The following is a 21539-nucleotide window of genomic DNA, read 5'->3' as shown; positions in this document are numbered from 1 at the left end:
AGGTAGGTGACTTAGTACTCAGAGAGAACCCCAAGAATCAGCAAGACAGAGATAAGAAGGGCAAGTTCGAACCAAACTGGCTTGGTCCTTACATCATCATAGCGGTATATGGATCTGGGGCATATCAGCTCTCAACTACAGAAGGTGAACCCTTGGAGGATCCTATCAACAGCATGCACCTTCGCAGGTTCTACACATAGCTCTTTGGAATATCCTAATTCAAAAATACAAAAAAATAAAAAAATTGCAAAAATACAAAAAAATTATAAAACGCAAAAAAATCGTTACATGGTGAAAACCTGGCAAACAGGCGCCTTGTGACAACAAAAAAATTGAAAAATCCAAAAAAGTAAAGAGAAATAATTTCGTCCAACGGTGAAAACCACTTCGGTGGCGCCCTGGGCAAGTACCATGGTGAAGACTGGGTCACCAGCGCCATGCGTAGAGAGACTTTGCTCCTCCCTCCTTCAGGATTCTCTTTCATCTTTCACTTTGCACACACTCACAACCTATTCATTCACAATAAACTTACCCATTCCCATCATGGCTTGTTATTGATCTACCCAAGATTGGTTAGCCATCCATAACCCCCCCTTTTTCACTCCCTTTCCATCCATAATAAATCAGCTCCTATCTGTGACTAAGGCAAATCCTACGTCTAGTAATGGGTGTGGAACTGAGAACATCACATGTTTCGAGGAGTACAGTTTCTTCCAGCTTCCTTCAAGTCTATCTGCGCACAATCCGCAATAAAGCAACATCTGCATCGCCAGTCCACAATAAAGTTCCATCTTCTCCACAATAAAGTATCAGTTTCATGGATTCAGTCAGTTTCAAATGAGACACAGCAGCAACAATGAGCTTCAGCAAAATCAAATCTTTCAACAGACTCGGACAACATTATGGTTCAGTGCTATCTATCCTTTTTGTGAAAGTGAACATTGTGACCACAATCAAAATAAGACTTATACAAGTGACAAGAGACACTAAACTTAAGGACTACAGTGGATGTTGGTGTCGAGTCTTGGTTTTCTTTTGATTTCATCTTTTTCGGTGACATGTCTTTTAGCTTTTCCAGGATGTCTTTGATTAGAGATTCTATCTCTAGGATGTCTTTGACTAGAAAGGCGAGGATGGGGTATCGTCACCTATTTGCATTTGCTGTCTGTGGATTGTCTCTTAGTAATGCTATGACTTGTCTAAGGATATGAGGACACTGTGAGTCTAGTATGAACTGGGGCATTCCTTGTTTGTGACTGTCTTATCTCCATGCAAACAGGTACAATGACTTTCTGGGTCGAACAAATGCCTCGATTGTCATAACCTATTCTGCCATAATAAAGCTCAATGATGATAACGCACAAGAAGCTCTTTCACGTTCATATCTTCTGTCTTCCATCCCCCTTTCTTGATTGACTTCCATCGTCCTTCTCGAGTCCGCGTAGCCCGCTATCACATGACTAAGTATAATGACACACCAAAAACATTTGCATTTCATATAGTTACACCTACATCACCACATATAAGCATTTCATACATACATATAGATATCACAATTGCATCACATCCTGCATACAACACATGTTAGCACATCTCACATTTTCATTATGTAAATAATCATTTGCATTATCATATTCATCTGCATCACATACATTCACATTTGCATCATGCATCACATATACAACATAAAAGAACAAAAATATATTGCATTGCATCATATAAGCATCCATATCATAAAACATGTATCACATAAGAACATTTCATCACATAAGGTACACATGCATATAGCTGCCGCAAAAATGGATCATCTCTCATATATAATCAAAATGTGTCATGATACAATGATGTCAAAAGAATCATATGGCTACAAAATCACCCGCAGGTGTCTACAATACAAAAATGGTACAATACTGATACATAGGGAGCCCTCTAAGGCTATAATGAACTCCCTCCCTCGGAGCCGCCTGGCCTCGATGGAGTTTGAGCCCTAGAAGGACCCACCCCAAGATCAACTCTCCTAGCCCCTGTGTCCCCTGCAGCCACCCCTCGTGTCGTCCTATCCAGACAGAGGAACCCACTGATAACTCCTGTCAACACTGTTGGTAGTGCTAATCCTGTCCATGTCATGGTATCCCATGCCACATGTCCCACCCTCATCCCTAGTCCTGGATCCTAGAACACTCGTCTCAGTGCATCCCTATCTCCGTCTTGATCATAGGGTACTAACTCCCCATCGATCGGTATCCGTAGAATCCTATATACATCCTCCAAGGTGACTGTCATCTCACCCATCGGCAAATGCAAACTACAAGTCTCTGAGTGCCATCTCTCAACCAGTGCAGTCAGCAATCCCATGTTCACCCGAAACTCAGGCACATACAGAATGTATCTCAATCCCATAACCTCAATCACAGCTCAGTCCTCGGCTGTCAACTCAGGTCGCAACCTCTGAGTCGATGGGAATCTCTCCCGTGACTCCAGCATCGGCAAGTACTCCTGCAGTCAAGCAACTCAATCATGTCAGTTATCGTGGCATTCACTGTTTATCACAAAATGCTACTCGCTATCTAAATGCACGTAGCTATTTATCCTAGTGACACTCACTGTTCATCACAAAGTGTTGCTATCTATCCTAGTAGTACTCCCTGTTCATCACAAAGTACTACGTGTGTGACACTCACTGTTCATCACAAAGTGTTACTCACATTTGCACTCTCTGTTCATCACAAAGTGCTGCTCATATTTTAGTACTCCCTGTTCATCACAAAGTGCCTTGATCTATCTTAGTATTCCCTAGAGGACCTTCTTGAGTGTATCCTCTCAGCAGCTTATCCAATCGATAGCATATGTTCATCACAAAACTGCCGATTTGACCTGGAAGACATAAATGCGCATTTATTACATTACCTAGTATGCATTAATGACAACAATAAATGCATCAAAGTACGAGGAGGTTTTGTGGTACTTACCGACTCTCCTGCATCTGCTGGTCGCTAGAATCGGCGAACACGGTCAAATCTATGAACCAAAGCCATCGCTGCTGACTGTTGCTTCTCTTTTCTCGCTCTGCACTGTGATCTCGTAACGGTGTAGATGACAATGAGGATGTATTTTCCCCCGTGGTCTATCTTATAGACTGCCCTAGCTCTCATTTCCCGAGTCAGTCTTCTTCATCCCGTGACTTTGTCACTTTATCCGGTCTGTCCATTCTAGCCTTTCTTTCTTATCGAGAGATTGTCTGCAATCTTTTCAGACATTTTCATCCAATCTCTCGAGGGGGCATATCATTCCCATCTTGGGGCAACTCTGTATCAGTTCATCTTATTTTCTTTGAAACAACGCGACAAGCCGCATTGTCTCAAAGAGGGGCAAAATGTAGACACCCAAAATTGTCATGTCTAATTAAATAAATATTTTATTTATTTAATTATCTAAGCCTAATTCTTCTATTAATTAAATAAATTTTTATTTATTTAATTAATTCATTTATCCTCTTCTAGCCTTATTTCTCATTTAAATAAATACATTTATTTATTTAAATTATCCCTTTCCTAAATTAAATAAATATTTTATTTATTTAATTATCCCACTTCTTCTATTAATTAAATAAATCTTTATTTATTTAATTAATTCATTATCTTTTTCTACACATGACACATGTCATTCATCTCTTAATTCATACACTACCTACCCCTTTCATTATTTTGGTATTTCTTATACCTACCCTCTAATCCTAGCCGACCTCTCTTTTTACACCTCTCAATCTTAACCCTCCATTTCTTATTGTGTCTTCTATTTAAGGAGATGCTTTCTTCATTGTCAAACCCTAATGACATATCCTAATGCCTAATGACATACCCTAATGACAAACCCCAATGACTGATTTTGGAGTACTTGGCTACACTACAATTCCACTTGCAACCACATTCCGTTCTTTGTTGAGCTCTTGTGCATATAAAAATCCAAGAGCAAGTATATCAAGCAAGATCAATGGAGATAGGAAGAATGGAGATCAAAACCCTATTGGACATGTGATGGTATAATCTTTGTGATTTTGAGTTATTTGCATTGTCTTAGGTTATCTTCATATGTTATGGTGGATCTTTGTTCATTGTTAGGCTAGGGTTTAGTGGTTGGATTCATTTAGCCTTTCAATATTGTTGTTTATTGTTATCCATTTTCACCATAAACAATACCAAAGTATGTACTGACTAAGACTAGGAAAATCCACCAAAGTGAATAGAGAATTGACTAAACCAAAGGGAAATTCCCTTAAATAAGGGAAAAACTAAACTATCTAATTATAGTTAAAGGACTAACAAAAATAATTAAGAAGACAAGAGATGACTCAAATCGGACCGACTCGAGATAGATGTTAGACGAGCTAAATATTACATGGTAGAAATATTTGCACTCCTATGATTATTCAGATGGGACTAATAACTTAGTTTGGACCTAGAGAGAAAGTGTTGATACCTCAAGATTGGTGTGAGACACCTCTCCTCTAATAGTTAATAGATAGGGATCTGATGACACAAGGAATCATATTTTCCCTCTCCTTGGGAGGCTAATAATCCCTACCTGAGAACTTGTATCTCTATTCAAGGAAGTACATCATGAATAAATTTAGACATGATACTATACCATGCACCACACAGAGAAATGGTGAAAAGGTCTTATGGGCAAGTGCAAGGGAATGAGTCACAAATTTGTGGAAGTCCGCGAGTTGGAAAACATGCTCTTATAAACGGGGGCCCGTTTATGCTTCGGGCTCCCGAGCCGAAAGGTAACGGGGGCCCGAAGCAAAAAAAAAATGTGCCCCCATTTTGTTCTAAAGTGGGCCCCCATTTTAGAACAAAACAGGGGCCCGTTTTTTAGAAACGGGGGCCCATTTTTAAAAACGGGCCCCCGTTTCTAAATGGCATTTTTCCTTTTTTTTCCACAAGCCGCCCTTGTTTGAAAATGGGGGCCTGTTTTGTGGAAGTTGATTCCACAACCCGCCACTTGGCTTGGGATTAGGCCCGGGATAGGCCTAGGATGGCCACACCTAAGACATGGACCTGCAAATTCCGATTTTTAAAAACGGGCCCCCGTTTCTAAATGGCATTTTTCTTTTTTTTTCCACAAGCCGCCCTTGTTTGAAAATGGGGGCCCGTTTTGTGGAAGTTGATTCCACAACCCACCACTTGGCTCGGGATTAGGCCCGGGATAGGCCTAGGATGGCCACACCTGAGACATGGACCTGCAAATTCAAATCTCCATGAATGAAAGCACAAATATGAACTTCAGAAATAGTTTACGTGCCTCTAATCAGAGAATTTTTATACGAAATTAAAACCCATTTCAGATTATACTGTCTAGATTCTAAATGTGTAAATTTATTTAAAAATTGATTATTTTAAATATTTTTCATTTAATTTATACTAAATCGGGTCCATAAATTTGAAATATTAACTAATTTTGTTAATTTAATAACTTTTTTTATTTTAAAGAATTTTGGAAAAAAAATTATATGTCATCAATCTACACAAAATTCTTTTGTATTTTAAAAAAAAAAAATCAAAAAATGTTAAGTTTACATCAAATTATGTGGGTCGTACACATCAAATTTTTAAAAAGATAATTACGGCCATTAAAAAATTAATTAAAAAAAATATATTAGAAAAAAAAATACAGAAAAATATTCTCATCAATCTTCAGTGTGTTACAAACTATTTCCCAAAACGGTTTGAGAAAATAATTTTAATTGTGTCAAAAAGTGTGGGTCGTACACATGCATGGTATGGTCCTGAAACAGATATTTTTAAAACATAGTTTTCAGAACTCCATTCAAAAGTTATCTTTTATTATGTGGGTATTAAAATAAATTACATATTTGGAAAGTACACTCAGAGGGCTATCTTTTATTGATGACTTTTTCCAAGATTCAATCTCTAAGTGTTTCAAAATTTAAGCTCAAATGAGACAAAATTTGAAAATCAGGGAAAACACTTCCACTTTTTGGTCAAAAAGTGGACTCAGCTTCTTGCACTGACCCTTATGTTAGGTTATATAGGTGATTAGGTGAGTCCTCTAAATACCAGAATGATATATGTGAGGTACATTTGTGAACACCTAGAATCCATAGCGAGCATGGGTCAGGAATCAATTTAAATCACTTTTACCAAACTTGTGCCCCTATCTTGATAACACTCAAGCCTTGAGATTTCACTTAAGACATTGTGTGACTAGATTTGACTATAGCTTTTTCTTTCACCCCTTTATATACCCCATAATTTCACATGGTTGAGGTCATCCCTTGGGGTGATGAAATCCCCAAGAAGTCCTCCTAAACATAAGGAAATTGTAGGTATTTCTAATATCTAGATTCATAGAGGAATGTAAGGATAAATCATAGGCACAAGCTAGCACCCTTGGGAGAAAGACAACAAGACTTAGGTATGTGTACGATATTTGATCCATGAGATTACCTTTCAATAGAAGGAGAGATCATACATAAACTCACACACCCCAAATACATCAAATACATTAATTGACACTTCATAAATTGAAGTGTTCCTACATTAGTGATTAAAAAAATTACCTCAAACTTGTACAAGATGATGTGAGAATTTTATGATTTTGTCTTTTACAATTAATTACAATATACACAAGAAACATATTAGATGCAAAAATTTCAAATATAGTGAACAATTGGCGATAGAAAACCTATTTCAATGATTGAGGGGTGTGGGGGGATGGGTTTGACCCCACCAGAGGGGGTTTGTAGTGCAACCCATAGAGAAATTTTTAAGATAAACAAAAATATGAAGCAAAAAGAAAATAAATAAGAGAAATTTTTTATACCTAATGTTGTTGTCGATTTACAAAGAAAATCCATTGAAAAATGGGACAAGTTGACTTAGGATCTATGAAAATAAGTAAAATAATAGTGTAAAGATTCTAAACAAGACTCAAATGCACCAATTTATACCATTATTTTAAGGGTGAATCCACTAAAAAAGGAGCAACTCTAATGAAGTAGAAGTGAATTTGTTAAAATAGGAGTAAATTTCTTGTAATAGTGAATCTGCCAAAATAGATGTAAACTTGCTGAAGTAGAGAAAATCCGTTGAAATGGGAGGTAATTAATTTAATAGATGAAAGGGTTTTGGGATATAATAAAGTAGGAAAATTAGTTAAATTAATTACCTAGGGAGATAGGCTAGAAAATAGAATAATTAAGATAATTAATTGAATAATAACAAATTATTTAATTAGTAGAAATAACTAGAATAGACAAATAATGGGAACAAATTGATAAAATGATGATGTTCAATTTTAGTTGTCTACAATCCAAAGTACATACATAATATTATAAATGGGAGTAGTTAATAAACATATTGACATTAGTAAACTATTAGCAAATCCTTTCACTTATATGTCAACTTATGCTTCTATTCATGAGGAGATATTTGTTATACAATATTGTTACTATTAGTAAATTGTGCTTCGACTAAAAATTTCTTCTTCCTTGACCTTTATTGGGATTTAATTTAGAAGGACCAACCTTGCATTAAAACTATTGTTCAAAGCATTAAAATGCTCTCTTAATTGGTAAGTTATGGCGATTTTTTTTAAATGACTAATGCTTGAGATAACATTTTATAATCATCCTCATTATAAGAATGTAGAATATCAAGCTTACATTACAAAAAATTTGAAAGATAGCCTTTTTAAAAATCATAGACATAGATGAATGGAAACATGGTTACATCATTGGCTTTTATGCTTAAATTAAAATAATTTAGCTTTCGAAAACCCTTAGGTTTAAATTATGTGAGAAAAAAATAGAATTGGCTGACATTTTAACTCATATATCATGTGAATTTCAAGTGTTTACTATCTCCCCTACCTTTGATTCCACTCTTTACTTGTGATTAATAGAAACCAAACTTTCAAAACACTTTGTGCTTTGCAACTCACATTTCATTTGCCCATTTTCTTTAAAAAACACTTCCCAAGTGAAAAAAACAAACAAACTAGTTCACATTGTCATGTGCATATCATTTCTTTACTTTATCCTTTACATACAACATGTACTTATGTGTTCCACCTATGAACGAAGAGAATGGATTTTCTTAAAACATTATGTATTTTCAACTTGCATTTTGATAGAATGGGTTCACATTTCTCCTCACTTGTCACATGAATATCATTTCCTTACTTTATCCCCCACCTACAACTACAACTCCTACCCACAAAATCCACCCTTTACCTTTAAAACCAAAAAAAACTTGCTCATAAAGTTAGTCACAAGAAGTAAAATAATAGGAAGATAGGAAAAACAATCAGATGTCCGTTGTCTATGACAATGGCATGAAAGGCTACCATTAATAACAATGGTACATGCCATTATGTTGTCATCTTCATCACACTAAGACTTCTTTCTATCATTGCATTCTTGATAGATCTCTTATGATACTATATAACATTTTATGTGATATTATCTATATTTTAGTATCTTAGACAGGCCATTTTATAGAGAGAATAGCCACATCCCCACAACCATCGCGATACACATTTTACAATTATGCATCAAAATAAATTAATTACTTGAGATGCAAATGAAAATAAAATACCTACGTACTATCTTTCCTACAGCCAAGTTCATCAATGCACTATATTTAACAGTCGTCGTAGTGTAGTTTTAACGTAAAAATTTAATTTCGACTGACTCAGTTATCACGTAGTAGGTGGTCCATAAAATACGAAGGCATGCAATATTAAGAGATTGTGAAGTTCAAGACTAGTACGCAATTTGACAATCGCGTACAATCTACACAAGAAACATATTAGATGCAAAAATTTCAAATATAGGGGAAAGGACCCAATAGTTGTACGCCCTAACTTCGCGCTTCTCAAAATCTTACTTGGAAATTTCAAATCACTCTGATTTTTTTACAGCAGCTTACTTGGCAAGTCCCTTGCTTATAACTAAGGTTTCAGGGCCACATCATCAAATATGATGCCACATCAGCATGCTTTTTGCCAAGGTGTCCAAAATAGCCCCCCCAAAAAGTGAGACCAATAGGTGTGCAAAAGAGACCCCAATAGTTGTGCAGCTGACATGGCATCACCTGATTGGTTACTTTTTACAATATTAGTACATTTCTTAACAGCTGTTGGTACATTTCCTAACAAAAATTGATATTTTTTATTTCAAACAATAGGTTTTATTTGTTCAATTTTTGGAACAAAAGGTATCAACAACCCTCACAACAATTGGTACATGCTCAACTACTGGGTCCTTTCCCCTAGTGAACCATAGGGGATAGAAAACCCATTGCAATGATTGAGGGGTGTGGGAGGATGGGTTTGCCCCACCAGAGGGGGTTTGGAGTGCAACCCCTAGAGAATTTTTTAAGATAAACAAAAAAAAATGAAGGAAAAAGAAAGTTATTTCAATTAAAACTGATTGTTTATACCTAATGTTGTTGTCGATTTACAAAGAAAATGTGACAAGTCCACTTAGTATCTATGAAAATAAGTAAAAGAATAGCGCAAGTCTGCTAAACAAGACTCAAACCCACCAATTTATACCATTATTTTAAGGGTTAATCCACTTAAATAGGAGCAACTCTAATGAATCAGAAGTGAATTTGTTGAAATAGGAGTAAATTTCTTGTAATAATGAATCTGTTCAGAGCAAATCCACTAAAATAGGAGTGAATTAGTTGAAGTGGAAAATCAACATCTTTTTAGCAAATCCATTGAGAAATTATGAATTCTGCTAAAAAAAAAATTAGTGAATATGGCAAGAATGTATCAAATCCACTATAAATTTGTGTGGATCAAATTTTTCAAAACACTATCAAATTTATTGAAGTAACAATGAATCTATTGATTTGGAAATGTTGAAAGGCCTGTACAATTTTCTTAAAATATTGCAATACCACCCATACATAATGTAAATATGTTAAATCGTGAGACACGCTAAATTAGAAGCTTATCAATGAATCTACTAATACACGTGTGAATCTACTACTGCTTAATCAAATCCACTTAATTGCAACCTACCAACGTGAAAACAATAAAAAAACCATTTTGTTAGCTTAGACCCATGATGTGGGTTCCATTGAGCATATTAGAACGTGTGCAATTAAATGTGAGTCCCAAACTGACTGAATTTATAAATAAAAACAATCAAAAACACAAAACAAAACAACATTGAAGACTAGACAAAAGAAAACTCAAACCAACATATAATTTAACAAAAGTAGATTATGTTAAACCTCTTATTGAATAGATTTTCCCACTATGATTGGTTGGATATGTGCTCACTAAAAAATTTGGCAACATAATGATCCTCAAATGCAGAAAGGGTAAGAGAGAATTGAAAATGGCTTACTTATGGGTTATATAAGATTGAGAGCACGATTGAATGGATAGTTGAGATGGGGAGATGTAGATCAAGCGTGGGGGATGGATTAGTCCTCCTACCTAATGAGATGGTGCCAATTATCACCATGAGGTGAATTGATAGGGAGATGATAGTTTGACAAGATGGAGATAGTACTTGAGGCAACAAGCCCATGTGCTTGATGCGATGGGAAGAGTTTTTTGGGGACTTGAAGTTGGTCAACTTCACTTTATAGGATTACGAAATATGGAAATGATAAGGAAAGGGATTAGGTGATGATTATGAAACAAGTGGAAGAGTAGTAGGATGTGATGTTTGGGGATAGAAAGAGGGGAAATAAAAAAATAATTTTAATTCCACTTGGAGGAAAAAAGGGAAAAGTGAGTTAAATTGAATAAATTAGGGAATTTATTTAATTTAATAGATCAAAGGGTTTTAGTATATAATAAAGTAGGAAAATTAGTTAAATTAATTACTTAAGGAGATAGGCTAGAAAATAGAAGAATTAAGATAATTAATTGAATAATAACGAATTGTTTGATTAGTAGAAATAACTAGAATATACGAATAATGGGAATAAATCGACCAAATGATGATGTTCAATTTTAGTTGTCTACAATCAAAAGTGAATACATAATATTCTAAATGGGAGTGGTAAATAAACATATTGACTTTAGTAAACTTGTAGCAAAGACTTTCACTTATACGTCAACTTATGCTTCTATTCATGAGGAGAGATTGGTTATACAATAGTGATACTATTAGTAAATTGTGCTTGGACTAAAAATTTCTTCTTCCTTGACATTTATTGGAATTTAATTTGGAAGGACCAACCTTGCATTAACACTATTGCTCAAAGCATTAAAACGATCTCTTAATTGGTAAGTTATGGCACTTTTTTTTTAAACAACTAATGCTTGAGATAACATTGTATAATCATCCTCATTATAAGAATGTAGAACATCAAGCTTACATTTCAAAAAATTGAAAGATAGCTTTTTTTAGATCACAGACATAGTTGAATGGAGACATCATTACAACATTGGCTTTTATGCTTAAATTAAAAGAACTTGCCTTTGGGAAACTCTTATGTTTAAATTATGTGAGGATAAAATAGAATTGGTTGACATTTTCACTCATATATCATGTGAATTTCAAGTGTTTACTATCTCCCACACCTTTGTCTCTAGAAACCAAACTTTCAAAACACTTTGTTCTTTGCAAAGTCACATTTTATTTGTCCATTTTCTTTTTTCAAAACACTTTGTTCTTTGCAAAGTCACATTTTATTTGCCCATTTTCTTTTAAAAAACACTTTCCAAGTGAAAAAAAACAAAAAAAAACAACACAACACAACAACAACAACAAAAAAACTGGTTCACATGGTCACTAACATGACACATGAATATCCTCTACCTACAACAAGTCCTAATGTCCTCCACCTATGAACAAAGAGAGAATTTTTTTAAAACATTATGTGTTTTCAACTTGCAGTTTGATAGAATGGGTTCACATTTCTCCTCACTTGTCACATGAATATCATTTCCTTACTTTATCCCCACCTACAACTACAACTCCTACCCACAAAATCCACTATTTACCTTTAAAAATAAAAACTTGCTCATAAAGTTGGTCACAAGAAGTAAAATAATAGGAAGATAGGAAAAACAATCAGATGTCCGTTGGCTATGACAATGGCAGCTACCACACTAAGACTTCTTTCTATCATTGCATTCTTAATAGATTTCTTATGATACTATATAACATTTTATGTGATATTACCTATATTTTAGTATCTTAGACATGCCATTTTATAGAGAGAATAGCCACATCCCCACAACCATCGTGATACACATTATAAATTAATAATTACTTAAGATGCAAATGAAAATAAAAGACCTACGTACTATCTTTCCTACGGCCAATTTCATCAATGCACTATATTTAATAGCCGTCTTAGTGTAGTTTTAACCTAAAAATTTAATTTCGACCGACTCAGTTGTCTCGTAGTAGGTGGTGCAGAAAATACGAAGGCATGCAATATTAAGAGATTGCGACGTTCAAGACTAGTACGCAATTTGCACTAGCAGCCCAAATCAGCCAAAATCTATAATATTATCTAAATGATTTTATCTTGCATAATCTATAATATTATCTAAATGATTTTATCTTGCATAATCTATAATATTGCATTCACTTACGTACATAATCTAAATGATGGCAGCTGGGCTTTTGTGCTCCATCAAAGGCAATTTGCAATAACCGACTGTTCTAAGGTAATTTCCACCGAGAGCCAAATTCAATAGTAAAGTCAATGAATGTTTGTTATATTAAATGAATGTCTTATATATTATTTTTATAAACAAGTATCAAGTTTTATTTTATAAAAGGGGAATATTATCATGCTTTGGTTATGAGTAGGAAAAATGAAATACTATTGAGCAATAACGTAAATTTAATAGAAAGTGAATAATAGTCATTGTCATTATTAGGTTTGTTTTAATTATTAGGAAGGTCTTGAATAAGACTTAATTTTTAATTTTAATGATTATTTTTTATCAATTTATTTTTATTTAGTAGTTTAGTACTAGTTCTATAAGAGAAATGGTCAAATATAAGTGAACAACTATCTTACTATCTTAAAGTTTGTTGGGCTTTTTTGTTTAAAGTTTTGAGAAAGTTTATTTTCTCTGAAAGCTGAAAGCTGGTGTAAATGGATCAAGAGTTGTATTTCTACTGCTTCATTTTCTGTCATCATTAATGGAGCTCCCTCTGGATACTTTTCTTCAACCCAAGGTGTTAGACAAGGAGATCCTTTATCTCCTTTCTTATTTATCATTATGGAAGAAGCTTTTAGTTGATTGGTTATTAAGCAAAGGGATCTGGGCTTTTGGCAAGGGGTGTTAATTCCTAATTCTGATATTTTAGTCACTCATAACCTTTTTGCTGATGATACACTTTTATTTGGGTCTTCTTCTATTCAAGAGGCTACTCATATTAAATTTATTCTGGATACTTATACTGTTGGATATGGCCAACAGATTAGCCCCCATAAATCCAAGATCTTCATTTTTAATACTCCTTAGTTGGTGGTTGATAGACTTGTGAATATCTTAGGTTTCCCAGTAGACTCTCTTCCTTCTACCTATTTGGGGATTCCTTTCTTTATGGGATCTGCTAAGTCTTCTTTTTGGAATTCGGTTATTGAGAGACTTAAATCTCATATTTCTGCTTGGAAGGCTAGGTGGTTGTCTCTTTGAGATAGGATACTTCTCATTAAAACAATCCTATCTACCATTCCTAATTACTATATCTCAGTTCTTCAAGCTCCTAGATCGGTCATCTCCCAAATTGAAAAGATTATTCGATCTTTTCTTTGGAAAAATAACATGACAGAAGATAAAAATATTTCACTGATTTCTTTGACCAAGATGTCTCTTTCCAAGCAAGTTGGTGGTGTTGGGATTCAGGACTTATCTAAAAGAAATAGGGCTTTTGGGGGCAAACTAGTTTGGTCTATGTATACTAAGCCCCAATCTTTGTGTTGCCAAATTATGCAAGCTAAGTATTTGGATTCCCAGAATCTTGCTAGGATCTTCACAATTTCTAATCCTCCACAGGGGTCTACTATTTGAAACTTTATGATCTCATGTAGGGAAGTGGTCTCTAATTTTCTCTCCTAGCAGGTCCATTCGAGGGAGGATATTCTTTTTTGGAAAGACTCTTGGAATGGATTTCCCCCTCTTTCGCAGCATGATTCTCTTGCTTTTGTTTCAGTTGTTCTTTCTCAATCATGGGGAGTTAGATTGGTTGATTATGTAGATAGTGTTGATTTGTTTTCTCACAAGGTCTCATGGAAGGATCCCTCTACTCTTCCATTGTCCATGCAGGAAATTCAAATTTTTAAATCTATTTTGCAAGACCGAGTGGCTTTCCTTTCTAACATCAAAGATCAACTTATTTGGTGCCCTTCTAAATCAGGAAACTACTCTGTTAAAGAAGGGTATTTTTCTGTTCAATCAATGGCCAATCCAAATGCTCCTCATCGTGCTTTTTTGTTCTGTTGGAATAATTCAGTATTACCTAAAGCTGGTGTTTTTTCTTGGCTCGCGCTACAAAATAGAATTTTGACTAGTGATCGTTTACTTAAATTTAATATTGCAGCCTCCTTTTCTTGTGTCTTATGTGGTAAAGCTCTTGAAGATGTCAATCATCTTTTTCTTCATTGTGAGTTTGCAAGTAGTTGTTGGCATTTTGTCCTCCAAAAGTTGTCTCTTTCATTCCCTTTGCCTTTATCTTTATGGGACATGTTTAAGTCTTGGCCAGTTTTATATTCATCTTCTCTATTTGCTTGTTTGTGGTTTATAATTCCCTCTTCAGTCATATGGGCCATTTTGTGGGAAAGAAACAAGCACATTTTTAGATGTGACTCGTCGGATTTATCTGTTGTTCTTGGGATTTTGGAAAGAAGTATTATTGAGCAAGTTAATGCTCATTTTCAAAAATATTTTAATATGAATTCAGAGTTCTATTCCTGGGATAATTTTATAATTTATTCTTGGAAAAGTATCATTATTCCTGTATCACCCGCCTTTCCAAGGATTCGGAAAACACCTGTAGATAGAAATTCCATAAAATGGCATCCTCCTAATGCCCCTTTTTGTAAATTGAATTTTGATGGATCCTCCCATGGAAATCCTAGTGATTCAGGAATAGGGATAGTTTTTCGTGATCATTTGGGTTCTTTATTAGCATTAAAAGCTATGCAAATTTCTTTTGGCACAAATAATATGGCTGAGGCTTGTGGTCTTTTAGAAGGTCTTGTTATGGCTAAGGATTTGAATTTCAAATACCTTCATATTGAAGGTGATTCGACTATTGTCATTAATGCTTGCAAGGCAAGAAAAGCTGATAATTGGCATTTCTGGTATATTCTTGAACAAATATGGACTCTTCTTGATACGTTTGACCACCTCATCATCTCACATGTTTATCATGAAGGTAATGCATTGGCTGATTGCCTCGCTAATATGGGTTGTTACAAAACTGTTATTGATTCCTCTCGATTGGGGTGTGATTTGATGAGCTTCCCAGACCTATTAAGTATAGCCTGTAGAGAGTCGAGTATTTAATAGTTCTTATTATATGATTGATCATTTATACGAGTTGATATTATCTTCTCTTGGTGAGGTATTCCTTTTCATAATTCCATTTGGTTTTGATTTGAGGTACTTTGCTTTACTCGATCATCACTTGGCATTCATTAATGATGAGTTGGTTGTTATTGATGTTGCTCGTGTGTTTGGTACTCTCTTTTGGTGCAAAATCTAGAGATATTTATTTTCACATTGGGAATCCGTCCTTCATATGCCATTTAAAGTTTGGCGTGTTGTTGTTTTCATGATTATCTTTGTACCCTGCTTCTTTTGGTTTGTCAGATTTTTTATGATATATCTCTTCTTTCTTTTCATTTACGGCATAAAATTTTTGGGCTTCATTTCTCTCTAGCATTTGTCTATAATGGCGGACCGCAGATCTCATGTCGTTGGTGTCAGTCATGTCTTGGACCCTTGTGTTTCTTGTAAATTCTTTGTGTTTTGTAGTATATATATTTTGGTTGCAGGTGTTTTTTGGTGCAGGGGCATGTCAATTTTGGTTGTAGGAGTTCTTTGTTGCAGGGCCTTCACGATATCCCATGAAGATGGATCTGTCCTTTGATGTTGGTTTAGTCCTCTTGCTTTTTGGAGCTCTCTTCTTCATTCACTGGGAAGCCTATGTTATTTCCTTTTCATGTCCTTATTTTGTAAATAAGTTTGCATGCTCCTATTCTGTAAAATGAGCTTGCATGCTCCTATTTGTAAATGAGCCTACATGCTCCTTTACTGATCTCGATTTTGTAACTAGCTCTGGCTAGACGATTGTTCACTACTTCTCTTCTATAGTCATGTTGATGAGCAATGACCAGAGTTTTTGTTGCTGGTTCTTTTCTTTGGGAGTTCATTTTGAACCAATTTTTAAATATATTGTAAAAATTATATATTATTAATAAAATATATCAAGTGGCATTGCCACCTTGCCAAAAAAAAAAAAAACTATCTTACTGTCTATGCAATGAATAACACTCATGTCATGTGGTTTTGAAGTAGTAGAAGCTAAGCAATTTTATTGAGACCAAGCATGAGCATTATGATATGAGGGTGATCCCATAATACTGGGTTACACTTTTTTATCAAACTTGACACTAAAACCGGTATTTTGCATCATATCTTTACTTTCTAAAACCTATAGCAGCTAAACCATTAAGAATTTGAAGATAAAGTAAACTACTAATTTGTGAGATTTTTCATATAGATTCTAAATATATTATTTGAAAAATAATTAGAAATTAATTGTCCATATTGTTATATAACTTTTAATAACTCAATATTTATAGTAATTGGCATTTTTTGAAAATGATATTTATTTGGTAATGCATAACATTTTTTATAGCAAAAAGGAAATCCTAATTTTTGAAATATAGAATTGTCACACCAATATCTAATGAATGGATATTTTTTCATAATTTTTTGTTTTAACATGTGTGTGTGTGTGTGTGTGTGTGTGTGTGTGTGTTAATTTTTAAAGACAAAGTAATTGTAATTTGGATAGAGGTGTATTTCATAATGCATAAGTTTTTCATATGCATTTGAATTAATATCTTATTTTTTGTGTTGAAACAAGGATATCAATACCTAGGGAAATGATATTTTTCACAATATTTTTCTCTATTTTTCAATTTTTTCACATGTGTGAAACCCAATTCTTAATGTTTGATGAAAAACTTACATTCATAAGAAATAAAACATATTTATATATTAATGAAATAAAATACATTAAAAATTATACTATTTGGAAAGCTTATAATAAGGACTAAATACTTCTTCTTTTTTAAACTTCTAAATGATTTCACTTGAACCCCCAAAAGGTAATGTAAAAGTGGGTTTTCATCAGCATTTTGATAGGTGCGAAGGAGACTCCATTGCAAGTATGATTTATCAGTAGAGAGGTTTTATCCAAGAAATTTTGATCTAAGAGCCTTTGATCTAACTCTCCTCAATTAATTACTTCAAATGGGACCTCTTATAGCTTAAATCATTATATTTTCTAAAGAATGTATGATTTTATCAAAAAATCAAGATGTACCAAAAAGTGTAACCCAATATTGTGGGATCATCTTGAAATGTGGCGATTGATCAGCAAAGTACTATACACTCAACACGTATCCTTGTCGGGGTCCGGGGCCAGGCCGAGCCCTGGGTAGGGGTTTGGGGGCGGCAGCCCCTGAGAAAGCAAGGGTTTGGGGGCGGCAGCCCCCGAGAAATTTTTTTTTGCCGTTTTTGTTGATGAAAACCGACATTGTAATAAAACCCTAAAAAAGGCCGACTTTGTTTTGTTGCCCTAAAAACGCATGTTATAAGCGGCTGGGATGCTTAAGGCATTGTAAGGTTGATGTACTGTTTTTGCTGGATAATAAGAAAGATTGGACGATTGTGTATGGTGGACGTAACCCATTCTGGGTGAACCACGTTAAATCTCTGTGTTATCTGTGTCCTATTTTATTTCTTTATCTTTTGTATTTAAATCTGCATATAATTGTTAGTTCATATTTGCTTTGGATCTGCTTGAAACCCTAACAATTGGTATCAGAGCGAGGTTTTTTGTAAATTGGCAGGACTTTCAGATTTGAGTGGGAGCAATGGAGGATTCCAAATTCAAGGTCGAAAAGTTTAACGGCCAGAATTATCAGTTATGGAAAATGCAGATGGAGGATTACCTATATCAAAAGGATTTGTGGCGGCCATTGGAAGGAAAGACAAAGAAACCGACCACAATATCAGATGAAGAGTGGGACATTTTAGATAGAAAGGCACTGGGATCCATTCGATTGTGCCTTGCGGCGTCTGTAGCATTCAATATAACAGAAGCAAAAATGACTGTAGATTTGATGGCAACATTGGCTAAGCTGTATGAGAAACCCTCGGCTTCGAATAAGGTATTTCTTATGAAGCGTTTGTTTAATTTGAAAATGAGTGAGGGAGGATCTGTAGCGGAGCACTTAAATGAATTTAATACAATTACTAGTCAATTGTCTTCGGTAAAAATTACCTTTGCAGAAGAGGTTAGGGCTCTCTTGATTTTATGTTCTTTGCCAGAAAGCTGGAATAGCTTGGTTATGGCTGTAAGTAACTCTGTCTTTGGTAAAAATACTTTGGTATTTGATGATATTGTTGGTGTTATCCTAAGCGAGGAAATGCGAAGGAAAAGCACAGGTGAGACTCCAACATCATCAGGTAGTGTTTTGAATGTGGAGAACAGAGGAAGATCAAAGGAAAGAGGAAAAGGCCCTGGGAATGAGAAGTCACGAGGAAAGTCAAAGAAAGGACGCTCTCAATCTAGAGGAAAGAAAGATTGTTGGTACTGCGGAAAGCCTGGTCATCTAAAGAAAGATTGTTGGTCTCGGAAAAACAAAGAAGGAGACAAAAATGAAAATGACAGTAAGGAAGCTAATATTGTAAGTAATACTTTACAAGATGCTTTAATCTTATGTTTGGATAATGTTAATGATTCCTGGGTAATAGATTCTGGGGCTTCATTTCATGCTACACCCCATAGAAAATATTTTCTAGATTATGTTCAAGGTGATTTTGGACAAGTATATTTGGGTGATGATGAGCCCTATCAAATTGTTGGAAAAGGAAAGATAAAGATCAAGTTGCAGAATGGTAATGACTGGTTTCTGCAGGAGGTAAGACATGTTCCTAATTTAAGAAGAAATTTAATTTCTGCAGGGCAACTAGGTAGTGAAGGTTGCATAGTTACCTTCTCAGACAGTATGTGGAAGGTCACTAAAGGATCATTAGTAGTAGCTAAAGGTGCGAAGGTAGGCACATTATAGCTGTGTACTGGTAACACTTACTCTACCTTAGCTGCTACAGATAAAGTTACTACAGGGACAACAACAATAAATGTTGCAAGAACAGATTCGATAATGTGGCACCATAGGCTTGGGCACATGAGTGAGAAAGGGATGAAAATCCTTCACTCCAAAAATCTATTGCCAGGACTAAAGAACATTGATTTAGAGTTCTATGAAAACTGTGTTTATGGTAAACAGAAAAGAGTCAGATTTCTCAAGGTTGGGAAAGAGAAGAAGAGTGAGAAGTTAGAGCTTGTACATTCAGATGTATGGGGACTGGCTCAGGTATCATCTCTTGGTGGCTCTTGTTATTATGTTATTTTTATTGATGACTCAACCAGAAAAACATGGGTATATTTCCTAAAACAAAAATCAGATGTTTTGAAACTTTTAAGAAATGGAAAGCTTTGGTTGAGAATGAGACAGGAAAAAAGTTGAAGTGTCTCAGATCGGATAATGGAGGTGAGTATTGCAGCAAAGCATTTGAAGATTACTGTTCCTTAAATGGGATTCGAAAGCAGAAGACAGTTCCAGGAACTCCATAGGAAAATGGTGTGTCAGAGAGAATGAATAGGACCATCATGGAACATGCGAGGAGCATGAGATTGCATGCTAGATTGCCCTTACATTTTTGGGCAGATGCTGTACATACTGCTGTCTATTTGATAAATAGAGGACCTTCAACCCCTTTGGATGGTGGTATTCCAGAGGAGGCATGGACTGGTAAAAAGGTAAATTATTCTTTTCTAAAAAATTTTGGTTGCGAAGCTTTTGTCCATGTTGATAAAGAAAACAGAACCAAGCTTGATGCTAAATCTCAGAAATGTACCTTCATTGGATATGCGATAGATGAATATGGCTATCGGTTATGGGATTTTGAAAATAAGAAAATAATTAGAAGTAGAGATGTTATATTCAATGAGAAGGTTATGTATAAAGAACAGATGCAGGAAAAGAAGCATGAACAGGACAAATAAGAGTATGTGGTGTTGGATGAGATTCCTGAAAATGAAATGCCATAGGTACCTGATGCTCAGCAACAACAGATTGTCCCACAAACTCCTGCAAGTGTTAGACATTCTACGAGGACAAGTAGACCCCTTGAAAGATTTTCTCCTTCTTTGTATTCTATTTTATTAACAGATTCTGGTGAACCAGAAGAATATGAAGAAGCAATGCAGGTGGATGCCAAACAACAGTGGCAGCTAGGCATGAAAGAGGAGATGGACTCCCTGATGAAAAATAAGACTTGGGACTTAGTTCGTTTACCTGCAGAAAAAAGAGCCTTGCGTAACAAATGGGTTTATCGACTGAAGGAGGAGGAAGGAGGTCAGAAAAGATATAAGGCCAGACTTGTGGTAAAAGGTTTTGCACAGAAAAAGGGTATAGATTATGATGAAATATTTTCTCCAGTTGTAAAAATGACTTCAATTAGAACTGTACTTAGTCTTGTGGCTGCAGATGATTTACATCTTGAACAATTAGATGTCAAAACAGCTTTTCTGCATGGAGATTTGGAGGAGGAAATTTACATGTTGCAACCACAGGGATATGAGGTCAAAGGTAAGGAGAACTTGGTGTGCAGGTTGAAGAAAAGTTTGTATGGCCTAAAGCAAGCACCCCGACAATGGTATTTAGAATTTGATAGTTTCATGGTTGAACACGGTTATCATAGATGTCATTCTGATCATTGTGTATATTTTAAGAGATTTGATAATGGCAGTTATATTATCCTGTTGCTTTATGTTGATGACATGCTTGTTGCTGGGTCTAACATGCAACATATAAATGATCTTAAACAGAAATTAGTCAGGTCATTTGCTATGAAGGATTTGGGTGCAGCTAAGCAAATTCTCGGTATGAGGATTACACGGGACAGGAAAAATAGAACCTTGAATTTGTCCCAAAGTGAGTATATAAAGAAGGTGTTGAAAAGATTTAACATGCAGGATGCAAAAGTAGTTAGTACACCTTTGGCTAGTCATTTCAAATTGACTAAGGAGATGTGCCCAAAGGCACAGGAAGAGGTTAATAAAATGTCTAACATCCCGTATTCATCAGCTGTTGGCAGTCTGATGTATGCAATGGTATGCACAAGGCCAGATATTGCACATGCAGTGGGAGTTGTGAGCAGGTTTATGAGTAATCCGGGTATGGAACATTGGAATGCTGTGAAATGGA

Source organism: Cryptomeria japonica, chromosome 10, assembly GCF_030272615.1.
Source record: "Cryptomeria japonica chromosome 10, Sugi_1.0, whole genome shotgun sequence".
NCBI lineage: Eukaryota > Viridiplantae > Streptophyta > Pinopsida > Cupressales > Cupressaceae > Cryptomeria > Cryptomeria japonica.
Note: the sequence above shows the minus strand (reverse complement) of the source record.